Source organism: Solea solea, chromosome 12 (genome assembly GCF_958295425.1).
Source record: "Solea solea chromosome 12, fSolSol10.1, whole genome shotgun sequence".
NCBI classification, from domain to species: domain Eukaryota; kingdom Metazoa; phylum Chordata; class Actinopteri; order Pleuronectiformes; family Soleidae; genus Solea; species Solea solea.
This window is the reverse complement of record NC_081145.1, coordinates 16,668,653-16,687,924: the sequence shown is the minus strand read 5'-3', so window position 1 is coordinate 16,687,924 and position 19,272 is coordinate 16,668,653. Positions and strand designations below refer to the sequence as shown.

Here is a 19,272-nt window from a genome sequence, read left to right as displayed (position 1 = left end):
CATGAAACCTGTTCTCTTGATATGCTGGTTTTATTTTAAATCAATTAAATGGATCTTTTTAATACCATTATTTGGATTTACATCCAGCAAGACATGAGAATAACTAACTAGCATTGTCTAATCTCTTGTAATCCACTGATTTGATATTTAGGCTCACTCATTTGGAACTTACATGCAACTTACATAGTAGATGAGTGGGGGCACAGCACATTTTTAATGATTCCATTCTCTGCAGTGCTGTCGTGACTGAGTCTGGCCCAGTGTTTAAAGTAAACAACCTGCTTATAGATATGATTCCCGAAGAAATGAAAAAAAGGATTTTCCAGTGCATTAAAGGTTTTTCGGAGGCTATAAAGAGTTTGGGTGTTTTTATTTATGTTTTAGAGGCTGTGTATTACTTTTGCAGTGCAGAGCAGTTCTTCGTACATCCTCAGATTTGGAGGTAATACGTCCTCCATCACATATCCCCCTCCATCTTCTCTTTATATAAGCACTGGAGCTGATTGTCTTAACTTTCAAACTCTTCTCCTTTTTTAATGTGGTCCATTATTTTCCTTCTCTGACTCAGAGCTCTGATGGAGAGGTGAGGGAAGGTTTAATCATAAGACGTGGCCATTTAACACCTTCCATTTAACTGCAGGTTAAGGGAGAATTTGTTAATGGTATTGTATGAACAATGGCCGCGTTTTCACTTGTTAACAGAGAGAATTTTCCTTAATTTAATTAGTGTACTCCTCAGTGAACAGAGAATAAACTGCCACGGTTTGTGACACAAGCATAATAATCATAATAAATAGTTCCAGTCTTATTAAAACTCAGGTGCTCTGTATTGTAATGCTGCTTGTATTCTCTAAACTGCCGTGTTTTGTGCTTCTGCCCCCCTGCGTGTTAACATGGTTAGGCAGTCATGTAATGGCTGCACCCACTCAATATAGAGAACATGTAATGTAATTAAACAGCAGACTGGGAGAGGAAATGCATCCCCTCCCGATGTAAACAGATCTGACTCATGGACTTGTCCCCCAGCAGTGATCACATCACTAATTTGATTTCTTTGGCACCTTTGGCCAAACTTCCACTCTCTGAATATAAACATGTCTCAAATCTTGGGAAACAAATCTCGACAGGGTTTTTTAACAAGTTGCTGTTCGGTAACAACTGTTCATCCTCGGGGTGGCTTTCACTCAGTTACACCTCATATTTAGTAGCAGCAGTGAACACACACACAGCTCATTAGCACACAATTAGTTTCGGGGCAAATGGCTGATGCTGAGATGAAGATGCATTTTGAGTTGGAAATACTGCGGCAAATTAACAAAGAATTACTGCGTTTATTGCAGTCTATACTTAGAGTTTATTACTACTAGATGGTAGTTGTAATACGCTGGCTACACTGATGATGTTTTATACTGAAGTGATTTGATGTAAATTTGGACTGTGAGCCTGCTGATCTGTTATTAAATCATCATCTCTGATGGGAACCAGACCATTTTATGGTTTGCTTGCTCCTGCTGCTGGTGCATGTGTTTTCCACTCTTCTCTGCAAGGAATAAAGAGATAACAGTGAATCAGCAAATAAAACAGGTCAAGTGATAACTGTGTCTCCCCTGAACAATAGCCATGATTCCCTGTGTAAAAGCTTTGTGTCTCAGCAGAGGAATCAGAGGACTCCTTGAGACAGTGTCTTCTCTCTGATGTGCTTGTTTTTTTTAAATATATATATGTATATATTTCAACACAAAGCCCTGACAAAATTCACTTTCCAACTTAAGTGCTAACTTTGTCTCTGTGGTGCTGTATCCATGAACTCATGAAAATCCCTGTGTGTATTTTATGGGTAATACGCACTGGGGAAATTAAGCGAACAGTTTAATGAGATTCGAGAGGTATTCAGATATGTCTGGAGGCAGTCTGAACCGAGAGGGGAGGACAATTACTATACTTCCCAATGTGGCACTGGAAAGGCAGATTTGAGCAAGAATTCCCATGTCCCTTCATCTGATGATGAGGGAAAATGCTGCTTTGACACTGGGGAGAAACGCCCGGTAAGTGTCCTTGGCCAAATGTCAGCTCCTCATTTTCTCCTTTCTCTGCATACTGTTCAGTTTAGCACAACGTCCTTTGAAAGATAACCTAGAAATAAGAAAGATGGAGCACTGTGGGAAGTGAAAAAAGTGTTGGTAGAAATCATTGATTTTATGCTTTAAAAGGCAGTTGAGTGTGCGGGCCTTGAGGATTCTTGTGATAACGCCCACATCAACACTTTTCCAAAAGATTATTAACTGTTCATTTTGCAGTGATCGGTGCCACGACCTAATTTTAGCTAATCTCCATCCGTCAGCTTCTGTATTGTAACCCAAACCAGAAACCCTGTCTTCATGCCAAACCAGGCTTATCCTAGTAATAACTGCATCACTTTCCCTCTGTGTGATGCTGCGGCTGCAGATGGCTACCGTAGCTAAGCCTGAGATAATGCTGCGTGTGGAACATGCAGGGAGAGCAGGGCAGACTGAGCAGAGAGGAAATATTGCTTTTAAGTCACATGACCTTAGCCAGACAGTCTTGGTTGATCCCTCCCACTGTGTGATTGTTAGTGTTCCCGAAGCAAAATGGTGGCAGTGTATCAGGGCGTGCAAATAGCTCTTCAGCAATTAAGTCCCACAACAGCTGGGGTGAAGTTCAATGTCCTAAAGGCAAAAGTGCTCATATTTGACTAATTGCAGGTTGTGGATGTAATGTCGTTTTCGCCTTTTAACTTCACCTTGCTTCACCTTATGATGATGAAAATGCTCAGGTCTGCAAACAAGGCTTTTAAGCCTTAGAATTATTTTAGTCCTGGCCATTAGTGTGGGTCACATGGTAGAGAAGTGGCTAGCTCTGTTGCCTTGCAGCAAAAGGACCTATAGGTTGGCGACCTGATCTGTCCAAGGGCCTTTCTGCATGGAGTTTGCATCTTCTTCCGTGTGCATGTGGATTTTATCCGGGTTCTCCAGTTTCCTCCCACAATCCAAAAACATGCAGACATTACTTGGTCACTCTAAATTGACCGTAGGAAAGGAAAGAAAGGATCTAACCACAATTACAATGTCAGATGGAGAGTTGATCAGAGGTGCTGCCGCCACAAGGGACCAACCTGAATGGGTCGAACATTCTAACATTCATACATGTTTTGATGGTGGAAGGAAAACAGAGAACCTAGAGGAAACCCATGCAGACAAGGAGAGAACATGCAAACGCCACACAGAACCAAACCCAGCACCTTCTTGCTGTGAGGCAAGAATGCTAACCAGATCAGAACAAGGGTCTTTCTGCATGGAGTTCACATGTTCTCCCTGTGTGTGTGTGTGGGTTAACGGGGGGTCCACTCTGATTCCAACAGAGTGGCTAAAGAAAGACAGGGTCACCTAAAAAGTCAAATTAAAACCAGCACCATCTCCCAATTAAGCCTCAAGTTGTTCCACTAACGCAGCTTTAGCTAATAATGGCTGATTCAAGACGGACTTGCATTGTCTCACTTAATGCACACACCTGGGATATTTATGATGAGTGGATGAACATAAATTGTCGATGAAATGAGTAACGCATAAGGAAAAAACTAGAGGTCCTCTTTTTTCATACTCAAAATATTACAAAGCAAAACACGTTTTGGTTACAGAATGTATGTTTTTGTTTTGATCAAAGTCATTTATACCAGTAAAATGTCCACAAAGTTTAACTCAGAAGAGGAAATCAGCACATACTGACTAGTATTAGCTTTAATGATATATGTTGTGGTTACATATAAACATAGTAAATATGACTTCTTAATTATGGGCAAAATAGACATTTGTTTTAATATGATTGAGAGTAAATTATTGGTAACTGGGGCAAAACAAATGTTTTCTTCCATGTTGTGCTACTGTTCATTTCCTACTAATATGCAAATGTGCATTTAATATCAAGGGGGAACATTCAGAGGTGGGGGACTTGAGTCTGACTTAAGTTCCACATTTGAGGACTTTAGACTTGCTTGGCTAACATTTAACTTTAACTTAGACTTGACACTCATGACTTCAGACTCGACTTAGACTTGAGTAAAAGGACTCAAAATGACTTGACTTGTGGAATATTTACATTTTTTCTAGTGAAATTTAATTGAAATTCCAAACAGGAAGGTAAGACAGGAAGTCAGTTGGTTGCATTTAAGCTAACGCTAGTTAACATCTCGGTGGGTCAAAAGCTGGTTATAAGTGTGCAAAACGTGCCGGTTTTTAGCCTAATATTTTAAAAGGCATTTCCATGGTTTAATTTTAATTACATTTTAGGCCCTGTAGGTCTTATTTATTTTCATTTTAATGATGTTAAATATCTCTTTTTTTCTTCAACAATTCAGTTCTATATGGGACCATGAAGCAGTCCTTATGTTGTGTTATACAGTGTTTCTGTTACTGATAAAACTCTAGCGTTCAAAAAATACAATTGTCTTTTATAGCATTTTAAAGGCTGAATATCTGGGAAATCTGCAATTTGCTTTATTCTTGCAAGAATGGCTTGGGACTTGCTCGAGACTTGAAGGTTACTTAATCCCATCTCTGCTAATCATCACAGTCTATGATTTTATTTGTGATTTTTAATCCAGCCATTAATGAATCTAACATTATTTTGTTGTCAATAATAATAATACTACAAATTTTACATCAGTTGAAATGTGTGATACAGGATATTTGCTTCACTTGCTGGAGGCCACAGTTCACCAGCAGCGGCGCTGCAGTGCGCGCACGCCCCGGAGCGACGCTGCTGCTGCTGCCGCTGCGCGCCACAGCGTGTGTTTGTGTGAACTGGTGGGAGAAGAGGAGAGAAGAGAGGAGAGGAGAGAGGAGAGGAGAGAGGACCAGACCAGTGACTGAGAGCAGTGGAGACCAGTGCGGGAGACTCGTCGCTCAACGGGACTCCACGTAAATAAAGGCAGCACAGCAGGCTCCGTGTTTGGCGAACGAGCAGATAAGGTGAGCGACATCTTTATCATTCATAATAAACACGTGTCGTTCAGCCCGCGGTTCACTGTCAGGAGTTTGTGGAGATGGAAGCAGCCCGCTGTACGTACGCTGACTTATATGCTGCACAGCTGCCAACAACACCACTGTCCTCTTTTATCTGCCTTTCTCCTCGAGGATGCAGAGAGAGGTGGGTAAATGCGCGGGGTCGTTTTTGTGTGATTTTTTTAAAGACTGGATCTGTGTGAAGATAAAGCGCAGTTTTCACGGGTTGTACAGTTCTGCGGTCACCGTGAGTAGCAGGTACAGCTTTACATATGACAGATCACTGTAGCTGTACCCGGAGGACGACTGTCAAACACAGGGAGCTGCTGAGACAAATGACTGTCACTTATCTTCCTGTCTGAAGCTTTGTTATCATCTGCCCTCTGCTTCATAGATCTACAATGTATGTATATGATAGCTGTTTTTTTTCCCAGTGTTGATGAAATTGCTGTCCTCATATACACAGTCTCTCATGTCCTTAGCTGGTTTGCTCACCTGATATTTAACTCCATTCGCATTCCTGATTGTTTTCTCTTGTCAGTCAATTTGTTTATTCAAATTTCCCTTCATCACCCGCCATGGGATTCACCAATATTATCTCAACGCTTTCATAAAAACAAAAACAAACACCATAAAATCCCTTCATCATCCCCTCTCTCCTCACCCTCCTCCTCCTCTTTCTGTCTCCACTTGGTCATAACATCACCCCCCTCACCCCATCTCCAGACACTCTCACTCGTTCACACACCCAAACACACATGAATGCGTTGATGCACTTTCTCTGCCTGCTCAGATAGTCACATTAATACAATGCTAATGACCCATGCTTCATTGTTCTCACTCTCTAGAAAGAGCTGACACACTTTCCAATAATGTTTATTCACTCCAGCCAGACTATTGTTAATCTGTTTTAAAAGGATAACAATATTCCGCCTACACTAGCCTTATGTCTACTTTGCATTAATTCAGAAATGGGCGGCGAAATGTGTGACGCCATGTCACACATGCATGTCCCTGGATGTTTGTGTGGCTTTTGGTGGTCTCCTCGTAGTTTGAACAAAGTGAGAGCTGCAACTCGACTGCTATTGGAACTTTACTGACTGGACATTTCAAGGCTCATTTGACCAACGTGGAGAAATCAGGACGAGATAGTGACCCACATTGTGCTGCCAGCTTTACTTTCACCCTCGGCACAAATGGCACCAGGAAGGGAGATTTGCATAACTTAGGGATTATCATGACACACGTTGGTTGGAGTTATTGTGCGAGCAGCAGTCAGTCACACAGCAGCTGACCTCAGACCAGTGGCGGGCAGCTCTGCTCCGGGGGCTATGGGAAAAGCTTGGGTGTTGGAGGGAAAATGCCACTAATTTCACTCCGTGGGCCGGAGAAACACGGAGACTATTTTGCAAGAAATGATCAACGCTCCTTCTGTCAGCGGCCGTCTGTGGCATTTTGAACTCTGCCAACCACAGGACAAGTGTCTCATAGATGGAAGGAGTTGTTCTGTGTCACTTCTGGCGATGATAATGACATCTTTTCTGAGAAGAACTGATATGAACCTGAGAGACTTTCTGTTGGCGATTCATTTACTGCAAGGAAGCTTTATTCACGTAGCCTTTTTTAATGCATTAAAGATGCCATTATTACCATGAACTCAACAAATACTTTAGCTTTCTACACTAGAAGACATTTAAAGATAAGTCAGTAGACGTATGAAACAAATAAACCATGGACTATTTTATTGTATTTTATGCCATGGAAAGACCCAGTTTTTATTCTATTCTAGTTTGTTCTAATTCCTTTGTAGTTTTGACCTTCATTTCTATGATTTATGATAGTTTATGATTTATATACAAAACAACTCATTGATTAATCCAGAATTGTTTCCCCCAGTAATTTAGCTATTGTTTAATTAAATCACTCAGTCAAACAGCCCACACCAGTAAAGCTAAATGCATATAAAGCTACAATATACTGTACATAGTGGGTCAAAACTAGTATTTTAGTCTGTAAACTGTGATCCATGCGTTCTCTATAAAATCAGTTAAAGTAGCCAAGTAACTGGTTTAAAACCAGTATGATCATCTGACTTTTAATTTTTAATTTTTTTTTTTTACTGTTTCCAGAACTTGTCATTAAATAATAGCCAATACAATGCAACTGATGTCTCTGTTGCAAACAAACTGAAATTGTACTTTCTGTTTCATTACAACACTGTCCATGACCAAGTTCAATAGTGTGCTAACCCAGGTCACTCCAGCTGATTGACTGAAGGATGGAGCTTGTGTGTGTGTGTGTGTGTGTGTGTGTGGGCTGTGGCGACACGTGTACTTGGCCGTGAGTGGAGACAATCCAACTGCAGTTATGTGTAGAGGAGCTGTGCTGCTCAGCTGTGATGAGGTTTAACCTCCAGGGACTGATGGAGGCCCATGCCTATCCATTAGTGTCACTGTGGTCTGGATGAGTTTTACCAGTGAGCAAGTCACACAGCACGCTGACATTGGCTGGACCTCCGTGTCAAAGCATGGTTGTCTCATTTTGGGACTAATGAGTGGCTCGTTAGAGGAGTGGTGCCCCCCCCCCCCCCCCACACACACACACATCCAGCCGCTTCACGGCTGCTTGAACACGTGTGTGAATCAAATGATATTCTTATGTATTCATATACTTATTCATTCATATGTAGTCATGTACTCGTATGAGTGCATGTAAAGAAAAGTCATTCATGTTCATTACATACAAATTGCTTTTTCTCTGTGTGTGTGTGTGTGTGTGTGTCTCTGGTGGGTGCAATTAGAGTTTCACACTTGGTTAGGCAGCAGCTTTAATGGGGATTGACATGTTCCTCCAAATCCACTTGACACAGCTGCAAGTGTTGATGTTTACATCCTAGACCTGTGTGAGAGTATGGTGACAGATAACGATGAAAAATGAATATTTTGCAGACAGACTCGAGCTGTTTGCCTTCTATGTTATTATTATTCTAAGCAGTTTTGCATTCTATGTCCTATAGAACCTGCAGCTTCAGTGGTTTGTGCTGAGTTTTTGATCAGTTGATTTTTGGATTTTGAAACTGTTGCAAAACCAAATAGAATCAGTTATAGAAAAAACAATGTACATTTAATCCTGTGTTTTATGTGTTAAGTGTGTGGAACTGTAGGATTAGGTCAGCAGTCTATTTGGTGGACAGATGGTGAATGAGTAGCGGTCAGTGCAGGTGTCCTTGGACACCTCACTGCGACCGAATCATTACACCAGATCTTTACACCGTGATATTCAGAGAGACCAATCACTCAAGGTTGCCCAGGGAACACCACTATCACCCACACTAGGATATTAGTGAGAACAAAAGCAGATAGAGATGGTCTTCTGTCCAGACCAACTGCCAGGGAGTTGCAGCAACAGATCCTCCCTTTGAAGTGCCACGTTGTGATAATGGGGTGAAGTGTTGTGGGTTTTATATTACCTTACTGCCCCCAGTAGAGCGTCTGACAGGTTAACTCGCTCTGTATACCATAGGATCTGACTGCCAGTTAGCTTTGAGTTCAGGCATCTGAAATGAAGAAGTACTGATGAAAAGTGACATGTGTGCTCTGACTGTTTTTTTCTGAACTCTCATAATATGCTTCTGTGTCTTGCCCCCCCCCCCCCCCCCCCACACACACACACACACACTTCCCCTCCTAAAGAAGATTAGGAGGGGAAGTAAAAGTGGGAGTGTTTTGAAGCTTCCAGGATGGGGGGGTTTATTACGTACCTTAGTCGATGCTGAGAATGGGCAGGCGGAACAAAGGATGTCTGTTTTCTCTGTCTGTACTGGTGGGGCAGCTGTTCTATCCTCTTTCTCGACTGTGTGTGTGTGTGTGAGTGTTGGGGCGGGGGGGTTGGAAGGTTTATGCCCAAAGACATCCACAATAGGAACTTGGATGTTGCTGCCTCTGTTTGAACACTGTCCCTGCTGAAGTGGACTGGAGAGCTAGTCCTTGCTACTCATAGCCTTAGGCTTGGTGAAGCTCAGGCCAACTTTGAAAGGGGCATCAGATGTTGTTGTTTTTTTTTTTTGTGTGTTCCGAGTTTTTTGCATTTCCTTTTCCTGTCCTGAAAACAACATGAGATGGGCATTGCTCCAGGCTGGCCAAAATTTCAAAGCATTCAGAAAGAGTGTGCACTTGAATGTTTTTGTTGTCTGTTTCTAAGCCTCCATCTTCTTCCTATTTGCAAAGAGCTTGAGAAAAACTCAACCACACATCTCACTCCCTGTTGGCACTGTGTTGCTGCCCACTTGTGTTGTCTAATAGCTCCATAAATACATCACCACAGCTCTTATTCTGCTCATAACATTAGAAGTGTAAAGAATGAGTTCTGCCAAGAAATCCGCCACACTCCTCCACCGCCTCGCACCGACATGCTGTTGAATACTGGGTCTTATAAACTTGTAAAAGTAGGGGGTTTGTAGAGATTTAAGCAGAGCAGAGGCACAGATTATCTTTGTTGCCCCAGCACATGATGCAACAGTGACTGAATGAACAGGAAAGAAGGGGACACTTAGCTGTCAGTTCATGAATAAAGTTGACATGGAAACACAAAGTGGTTTTGCTATGGTTCAGGAGGCTCGCTGACCCCGAGGTCTTATTTAGGCCAGGCCCTTGAATGTCCTCACCCTCTGCTCCACCCTCTACTCCCTCCCACACCCTGGCTGAAGGTAAAACACCATGTTAGCATCCCAGCAGCCACCAGTGAAGGGCCCTTAATCCTAGTGGGATGACAGCTTGGCTCTAGATGCTGTTTCTGTGGCGCTGAGACCAATGGGCTTTTCTTTTCCTCTTTTTCATCCCTTAAACCCCCCAAAACACAGCCACAGGAATCCTGGGAAAAATTCTCTGGGGGAGAGAAAGGAATGGTATGGTAAACAAATTCAAGTGTAGATCAGAGATTCCCCCATTCAGCAAAAGACAAATGTGTACGTCCTATGAGACTAGCACAAAACACAATGTTATTATTATTTTTGTCTTGGTGCCACGTGTTGTGTAAAAAAACATAATCTGTGCCCCGATAATCTTTGTCCAGGCTTCAAAATGATTAGGGAAGATTGAGGTCAGAAAACCATTAGAATTATAAAATTTGGTTCCACTCTCAAACGAAATCCCTTCTCTTCCCTTAACACCATTCAGTGCAGCCAGCCAGCGCTCATGTGTTAGGAGGTTGCTATTAGATATACAGTTTATATTTCCAGGTTATGAAGTGGTATGATTTTCTACTTTCCTCTGTTTATCAGACGAAATTGAATGAATTTGGATTTGTTTGATATTATATGTTATGGATTTGTATGATATAATATGTTATTAATCTAACATAGTTGATAAGGAAAGATGTTTGTCATATGCATCGTTGTAAAACTAGCCACAATACCCTAACCTTACATTTAGATTATACTGTACCCCCTGTATTTATATTAGATATTATACATGCACCATGTTGAATTGTTTTTCCCTTCCCTGTAACAGCACAAAACACATCAATAATTAGGTCAGAGTATTTTTTTACGTTTCCCTTTTTATCAGGGACAATAAAAAAGACTTGTCTTCATACTAGATTTATTAACAAAACACATCAACCATAATGGGGTTGACTATTTGCTGAGAGCAATTTAGGATTAAATGTGAGCAATGGAATGGTAATAAGTATATAATCTCCTTGTGGTCAGTCCTTTGCTGGTTTCTCAGCACTGGGCATCTTTAGGAGATGCAATTCTCATGAAGCTAATTCCTTGCTGTGGGCTAGTAAGGCCTGTTTGTGAGGAGGGGAGGTTGGACAAATGGCAACTTCATTTATCAGGATCTCATCTGAGGCAGACTGGCCTGATAACCCAATCACATGTCTAGTGTGGCTTAGAGCTGTCTGGACCAACACTGGGCTTTTTTTTTTTTTTAACTCTGTGCTCTGTCTATGTGGACATATCAATGAATCTTTGTCAGGCTGCCATGGTTTAGAGCCAAAAGCCTGTGGCGTTGAAGCAAAGTCTTTCAGAGAAAAGGATTTAAATATTGTTTATGTTTGAAACCATCTTTTCCATGTGCTTCATTTTCTATATTTTTTGACACACAGTAACACCAATGTATATTTTGATCTTGGAGATGAATAGTGTCGCTTATATTGGTTTTAGCTGACATTGTGCTGGCAAAGGATGAAAAGACTTGGGTCTTGAACAGGGTCTTCAAGGTCGGCTGGTTTTGGTCCTCTCAGGGCTAAATGCACAATGACCACATCTCTCCATGAGCAGTGCCATGATGGACATTGAACTCAAAGGGGTTATTGCGTGACAGAGAGTACGCCTCCATAGATCTACCCTAACCCTGTGAGAGAAAAATAGGACACTTTCATTCACTGGTCATTTGTAATGTGTCACAGAGGTGGAATTCATAAAGCTCCTGGTTTTGAAGTGAGTATCTTGAATGTAGTTGACATTTAAATACAAGTAGAGGGCTCAGTTTTTAGTCCAGGGGCACTTTCTTTCATGAAATGTTATATCTGTGTCATGAAATGTTATATCTGTGGAATAAGTGATTGAATTGTCAAAGCACAACGACTGATGTTTGCCTCTGTGCTTGCTGCCAGCTTATATGCATTTTATCAGTTATCTGAGCTAAACTAAAATCCACATCTGAGGCCTTTTTTATCTGTTATTAAAGCCACTTTCATTGCAGTTGTAAATGACAATGAATAAAGTTGAAATTTCCCATAGCCAGCCTTTGACATCATGACATGCATCACTCATGGATTTATATAATCCTGTTTTTTAGCCTTAAGCTAAAGAAACTCGCTAGCCTAAGAACAGATTATAAATAGATCTGTACCAACTGTATCTATCTCTGTCTTAGTATCTGCCATTCTCTGTTTTCCTCTCATTATTTTCCCTCCCCTCTAAACAACATGTTTTATATTTCAAATGTGCATTTTCTTTACTCTCCATGAGCCTGGACTAGTTGGCTATAGCTGTGTCTCAATTTAGAGTCTGTTTTTGGAATTCTATGGACAACAGAGGTATTTTGCCATTTGCAAGATTTGCAATTGACCAGTGCCATGGTGAGGTTTTGTAACCTGAAATTGCGACCAGCACATATGAGGAGACAAGTGTGTTAAGACAGCAGCTGTCTTAACACACTTGTCTCCTCATATGTGCTGTGCTTTCTTGCCTTTTGTCCTAACAAAATTGACATCATGTGCTACTGAAACTAGCGATTGAGACACAGACTCCTTTTGAAAAATGCTTATAGACGTTATGTTGCTCCATGTTTGTGACTCAAGATGACGCAGCATGCGTTTGCAAACATAGAGTTGAAGTGAATAGATTATCCGATACCTGATCTGGCTATTTAGTCATCGGGCAGATATCGGATATTAATATTGGATAATAATATTATATAATAATAACTATTCAATACAGTATATTCTTACTTCCTGGTTGTCCTCAACCAGCAAACCAGATATGGTCTATGATTTATGTGTTCTTTGTATGTTTTGTCTTTTTTGGCCACCATTATCTCCTTTCAAAACTTAATCTCAGGTGCACAATACATCCTGGGATAGTTTGGGCTGGAAAGGATCCACCATTGGATCTCTTATAGCTCAGGAATTAAAGGACTTATTTGTCAGCTGTATTTGGAGGAGACTTTGAAATGGAACAGCTGAGTCACAGCGCTGTGATGCATTTAGCCTCCATCTGTATGCCCTGAAATGAGACTCAGCTTAAATGTAAATCTATTTTTTAAGTGTGTGTGAGTGTGTGTGCGTATTTGTATTTGTTCCCTCTTTAGGACCCTTTCTGGCATAAACACTGGCCTTGTCAGGACCAGTAGTCCTCATGGAGACCAAACCATGGTCCTAATAAAGCAGAACCTCATTTCTGAGGAGCTGGTTGAGTTTAGGTCATAAGATTTGATTTGGATGATGCTTTGATTAGTCAGTGCATGTCGTTATTGGGACACCATCTTAATACACGATCAGGTCTGATGTACCAGCCGTATCGTTTTACCTATTTTTGATGATCTCTTACCAAGCTGATGTTGGTTTTGTCTCTTGAGCTGATTAACTAGTCGTCTTGTTAGTTTTCTCAGATTGTAAACTGCATTTCTAGGAGTAATGCCATATGCCAGCTAGTAACATTCATTATATCATTGCACATTTTATAATTTCTTCCTGATTCCTCACTAACTCATTATCTACCTCTTTATCCTCCTCATGAGGGTCACAGGGGGGAGTACGCTCTGGATAGTTCACCAGTCCGTCACAGGGCTGAATTTTTAGATTTCCCCACTTAAAACACTGCTTTTAAATGTAGATGTTGCTCAAAGCGATGGTGCCTATCAGACAATAATAAAGGAGCTGCATGGAGGTTGAACTGATTGGATTCTCCACGGTCACCAGTAGTGAAACACATCTAATTAAGACTTGGGCGTCGCAAGTCAAACTCTGCAGGATTACTCTGGCCCTGCACCTAAAACCCAAACCTGGGACATGGTGATAACTAGACTCACATAATCTGAAGCTGGGGCTGACTGGAGGGGGTTGATGGTGAAATTGTAAACTGTCAGGTCCAGTTTGCATGGAAGCAGTAAAACAAATAAGCAGAATCAAATTTAAATCAAACATTATAGTTTTACCAAATTGAAAGCTCAACACCAAGGCAGGAAATTATATAGCAACACAAGTAACATCAGTGTGTTTTGGTGAGATAATGGTAGACAAAAACCTGATTTCATGCAGAATTTCCTCCATGTCGTTAACAGTCCCCCGCACTTTGAAGTCAAATTAGACACGTGTCTGTATGGGTGGAAATACAGACAGATTAGGAAACACAGTGCTTTGAAAGTACATTTAACATCCCTTCCCCAAATCTCCCTTTAAGTATCTCCCCCTTTGTTCAAACTTTAGGATGTGGGTTGGACGTGAGCTCTGAATTTGACAGTTTACTTTTTATTCAGTCTTTTGTTTCTGTGAAAGTACACGTTTACTGTGGTCGTTGTTTTTTTAACAGCCCTGGAAAGAGTTTTTAAAGAGAACAACTCAGTGGGAGACTGCTATTGATCAGGTGTTTGCCTATAGGAGGTACAGATGAAGGGAAGAAGAGGTGAGGAGGGTAAGGGGTCAGGACAGGGTGAGAGACGGTGAAGAGCCAGTGACCAGGACATGCTCTCTTTCACCAGGATGCAGCCAGGGCTGAAATATAGCTAACTTCTTTTGATGCTGGAGACAATGCACCTGCTGGAGGCCTGAGGATATGTCCTCTCCCCATGTGTCCTTTCTCATTTCTTAAAGATATCAATGACCTGTACCCATGTGAATAAAGTCTCTGGTTATATGAGTGACTATTGTAGACAATAGCTTTTTTGTTTTATCACAAAAGTTTAAAAGATTGCCAGAGCTTGCCGTCTTTTATTGCCCTTTCATGGGATTCAATTGTGAGATGTGTTTGCCAGTCCAGCATTGAAGTGCAGGTAGAGTAAGAGCTGAAAATGCTCCTCTGGCCTCAGAACAAAAGCCCCTGTATTTGTCTGCTTATCTAAGTTGTGATTGAGCTGAAATGGGATTTTGCATAGCATAGTTTGATTAAACCATACCTCATGAACTGCTGTGATGAAGGCCCCCCCCTTTTTTTTTTAACCTTTATGTCTTTTCAAACCATCCAGTTGTATTCCTGTGAATCATATTGGGTGGAATGGAAGGATAATGGAGTAGGTGGACACAGAAATCCCCCAGGACAGCTCGTCATAGCACTTCAGTTTGACTGACACTTCTTTTTCACATCAGACATGGTAAAATGATATAAAAGTGGCTCTTTTACATAACACTGGACAATTGCATGCCTAACCTCTGTTATTCACCACCGGGCCTCTGAATTCGAACTGGAGCAACCTCTACATATTTGTGTTTTGTAATGCTAAAATTAGCGGACTCAGAGGCATGGTCTTCATATGGTAATTGGGCAGGATAACAGTGATTTGGGTGTTGTTTTCTGTTTTATTATAAATATTATCCAAAGCTAGCTTCTTTGACAAAACATTTGCTGGTTTTGGTTAATATGGTAAATATGAGTTGGTAATATTGACAACAAATGGATATTATATCAATATATACTGTAATTTGATATTCTGGTTAGTTTAAAAAATCTATTTTCTAATTTGAATGTACAAACTTTAACCCCTTGGGAAAAGCAGCATTGTCCACTTGTTTTTTCTGCAGATTTTAGCCACGTTTTGCATCCCTTGTTGAATAGAGCTTCCTTCAACGTTTGCCACAGTGTCTCAATACACATATGCCGCTTTTCCACTATATAGTTCTAGCACAGCCTGGCTTGAGTCTGCCAGTTTTATTTTTTTGACTTTTCCATTAGGGATAGTACCTGGTGCTTATTTTAGAACCTGCTCTGCTGAGGTTCCACGCAAGCTGAGCCAATACTAGAATGTGATGTCAACAGACTCCTGGCCACTGATTGGTCAGAGAGTGTCATCACCGGAAGAGTCATGAGCACGAAGTCCCACACAAGAATCAAACCGAACAATGACGAACTGTAGATCAGTTAAAAAGACTTCAAAATCCTGAAAACATCCGTCAATTTCCAACAATTAGCAAGGACATTTCTAAAATCTCAATATTTAATAGAAGAGTCTGGTGTTGTACCCTGCTCAAGTTGTGGAGGTAGTATGGAGTAATGGAAAATGACATGCCTGGTACTCAAACCGTGTAGAGTTGAGCTGTGCTGTGCTGAGTTGTGCTAGAACTGTTTCATGGAAGAGTGCCGAAAGAGATATTTAAAAATGGAGCTTGATGATGCCGATACACCAGTACAACCAAAGATAACTGGTAGCCCATTAATCTCTATGGGCTAATTTCATTTGCTTTATGGTACCATGCTGTTCCCTTTATCTCCTTCACACATTTTCTTAGAGAAAACTAAAACGCAGCAAAACATCTCATATGATACAGTTTTAACAGTTGTGTCAGTATATATGGCATACAGTATGTGACATTTTCCCTCATAGATTCACATATAGCCTTTCAGCTGTGCCCAGTAAAGGAGTGCTGCTCTAAATGTTTAATGGAAAGTTGAGGGGCATCTTCTGTCTCTGTCTGCATTGTCTAATTCCCACCTGGCCAAGATCCAGTGCTCACTGCAGCACTCTGACCTACTATACTGCTGCATTGAACATGGATCTCAATGGAGACTGAAGCTCCACCAAAGCTCTGTGGTATATTGACTATTTAGGGTCAACTCATACTTTATGGGGAGAGCAGCTTTTGCATTTCTGCCTGTGCGTACAATGTCACACCAGGAGTTTACCCTCTTTTGTGTGTTAGTAGTGCTGAGTTATACTGATGTCTGAATACAGCAAACATCCTCACATAATCTTAAGCAAGGGTCCATGTTGACTGTCCTCTTCATTGTCTCTTTTAAGCAAAACAATAGTTTTTCTCCACCTGGACCAGCAAATGTTGTACTACAGGGGGCGATGCTCAGTTGGCAGGGACTTGAACTCAAGGTCCACTCTCGTTCATCTGCGTAGGGCCCACACAGACCAACACAGAAATGGGTGGATGAAGTCAGGAGGACGTTAGTGGACCTCTGTAGACATGTGGACAGGTTGAAAGTATGAGAAGAGGTCTCTTCTGGTCGGAGACTATAAAGTTCCTCAGTCACTTGATGCTTGTGTACTAAGGGTGGGAATTCACAAACCTTCACTAGTCACAAGTCAGAGTTGTGTGCAGGTCATTTGACCATCACCTATTCGTCTGTGTCATGGTCAAAGGCTCTGCATTTCAGTGAAACCCTGGTCGTCCATCAATGGCTCTTTCAATGCCACTTGGTGACAATGCATTTTTGCCAAGCCATAAAGCAGATGCTGTATTATACTAGCACAATACTGGGCCCACCACAAAATGTTTTACATGTGAAAGGCACACCGGGATCAGGATGCCGACCACTATGTGGGGCTTTTTGACTTGCCATTCCATAGTGATTACACACGGAAAGGAAACGGAGTCGGCAGCTTTAACTGGCATTGTGATAATTGCAAAGAGAGAGGAAATGCACTATCAAGTGCTGATCCAATCTTTTTTCCAATGCTGGGCCTTTTATATGCTAACAACAATATAGAGATTAGTGTGACACTGACTGAGCTTGTCAGCAGCTACACCATAGATATATAAACACGAAACATACAGTTAAAAAAATAATATTTTTAAAAAAATGGATGAAATTCCATAAAAACAGCTGTAGTGGATTTCTCTTGTCTGCAGTCATTGGCCTTAAATGCAGCTGTAGCAGGTGCTCACTTGACTCTAATCCTTTCAAACATCTCTCTAAGTCAACAAATCAGAAACTAAAAACTGAAGTGAAAACAGATTGACCTCGGGGGCTTAACCAGCAGAACAGAAAAGCCCTGCAGTGACATCTTTAGCTTCCTTTTGTGTGAGCACTACCTGTCTTCTCTTGCATTGCTGTTTGTTGTTAGAGAGTTTAAAATGTCTCATCCTTGTTCAGAGTTGTGTCTCCTTGGGGCTCATTGGACGATGCATTCCTCAAACTACATCCTATGTAAAAAAACAATTAAAATAGTGTTGAACCAACTGTGCTAGTTGACTTTCGAGCCAGCAGTCGAGCATTCTGTAAGTGAGACTCTCATTAATTGAGCACTCAAGCAGGCCTTGGAGGGCCAGAGGTTCCTGATGAGACAGGCTGGTTGGTCAGTTGATTTCAAGCTTTAGAAGGACCTGCTGGAGACAGGCAGCACTCAGACCTCCTTGTGACCCTGTGCTGTTCTTGGCTCCCTTGCACCACTCAGGGGGCTTATCCTCTCTGACAAGAGCTCTCCAAGGTCTCCAGTTGGCCCTGTCAAGGACACACATTTATCATGTCAAGAGTCTGAAGAAATGGCAGAAGCCCTGAACACATAAAAGCCCAGACGCAGACATGTTTAAGCACATTAGCCCAGCTCTTGTCCCTCCTCAGAGGAAGGATGTGGGAAGCAACTGTGGGTGAGAAAACAAACAAACAGTTGTATGATTTCAGCCTCAACCTTTAGCAGAGGGGTATTCCAGAAAGCGGGTTATGTGAGAACTCTGAGTTTGTTAACCCTGAGATGAGGGAAACTCTGAGTTATCCGTTCCAGAAAGAGAGGTAACTTAAACTCTGGGTCTGTTACTGCGGTAACTTACTCTGTGAACATAACCTGCTCGCTGGCAGGTTTACTATAAGAAACCCAGAGTTTCTACCTGTCTTCTCCCACACGAAGAAAGCAGTTAGACATGGATTGCCCATTCATTAGAAATCCAATCGACATCGAAGCCGTATTGATCAGAAATGCATTACGTCGTGAGAGAATCTTCCGACCCAGATTAGACGTTTTGATTAAAAATAAAAGACAAATTCACATGTGATTTGGTTCTTCTTTATTCATTAAAAGTACAAAAGCAACAGTCAGGATTTGTAATATAGTTCCAACTATTAACATATTTCACATATTCACCTGTTTCACCATGACAATGCACCCACCTCAACTGGCGTTCAAGTAATAGAATTTCCAAGTCTGTTTTTCTGATTTGCTGGTCCAGGTACACCATTTTTCTTTCTCGGTTTTTTGAATGGTTTTCATTAGGTGCACCCTGTACAACTCTTTTACCGGCAACTGGGAAACATATGGACGTTTAATTTAATTCCTGCAGTTCTACATACAGATTTAACATGGTATTGACCGAAAATCTCACTGTGTCAAGCTGTGCTCTCGAAGTTGATGGACCCTCCTCATGGTGATGCCCAGCCATGTTCTGTTGAAGGACAAGAATGTGCTAGTTTGTCCATTATCTATGCTCATCACTTCAGTGTACATGTCAAACTCCAAATTCCACTCAAGAATGTAAATGAATATGAATGGGTAGAGCAGTGCCAGTAGCTATACATAATATTAAGACACACTTCAGTAGGCCCCCCTCCGGATCTCTCCCTGTGGCAGCAGACAGCGTCTCCTCCTCCTCTATATAATTCAGATTGCATATATATATATATATATATATATATAAATAAAAGTTTTATTTAAAAAAAAGACATAAGTGTATACTTGCATCTGATGTAGGCACTTGTGTCCTGGGGGGTGACAGGCTCAGATGAGCTTCCCTCGGGGATGCCTTCAGCCACAGGGCGACCGCTGTATTGGCTGAGAGCCAGCTCCTCAGCCTCTGTCAGAGGTGGTGGAGGTGG

General features: G+C 41.4%; 1 protein-coding gene across 17 annotated transcripts in view; it reads left to right on the top strand.

Moving 5' to 3' along the window:
• Positions 1-4,823: 4,823 nt before the first annotated feature.
• The window catches only part of LOC131469537 (neuronal cell adhesion molecule-like), a 76,017-nt gene continuing 61,568 nt past the window's right edge, over positions 4,824-19,272 (top strand). For 11 of the 17 annotated variants that reach the window (XM_058644580.1, XM_058644576.1, XM_058644582.1 and 8 more), the window contains exon 1: positions 4,824-4,985. The gene's annotated coding sequence lies outside the window, so the exon portion shown is untranslated. The remainder of the gene's footprint in view (positions 4,986-19,272) is intronic. The other 6 variants (XM_058644589.1, XM_058644584.1, XM_058644583.1 and 3 more) reach the window with 2 other exon arrangements.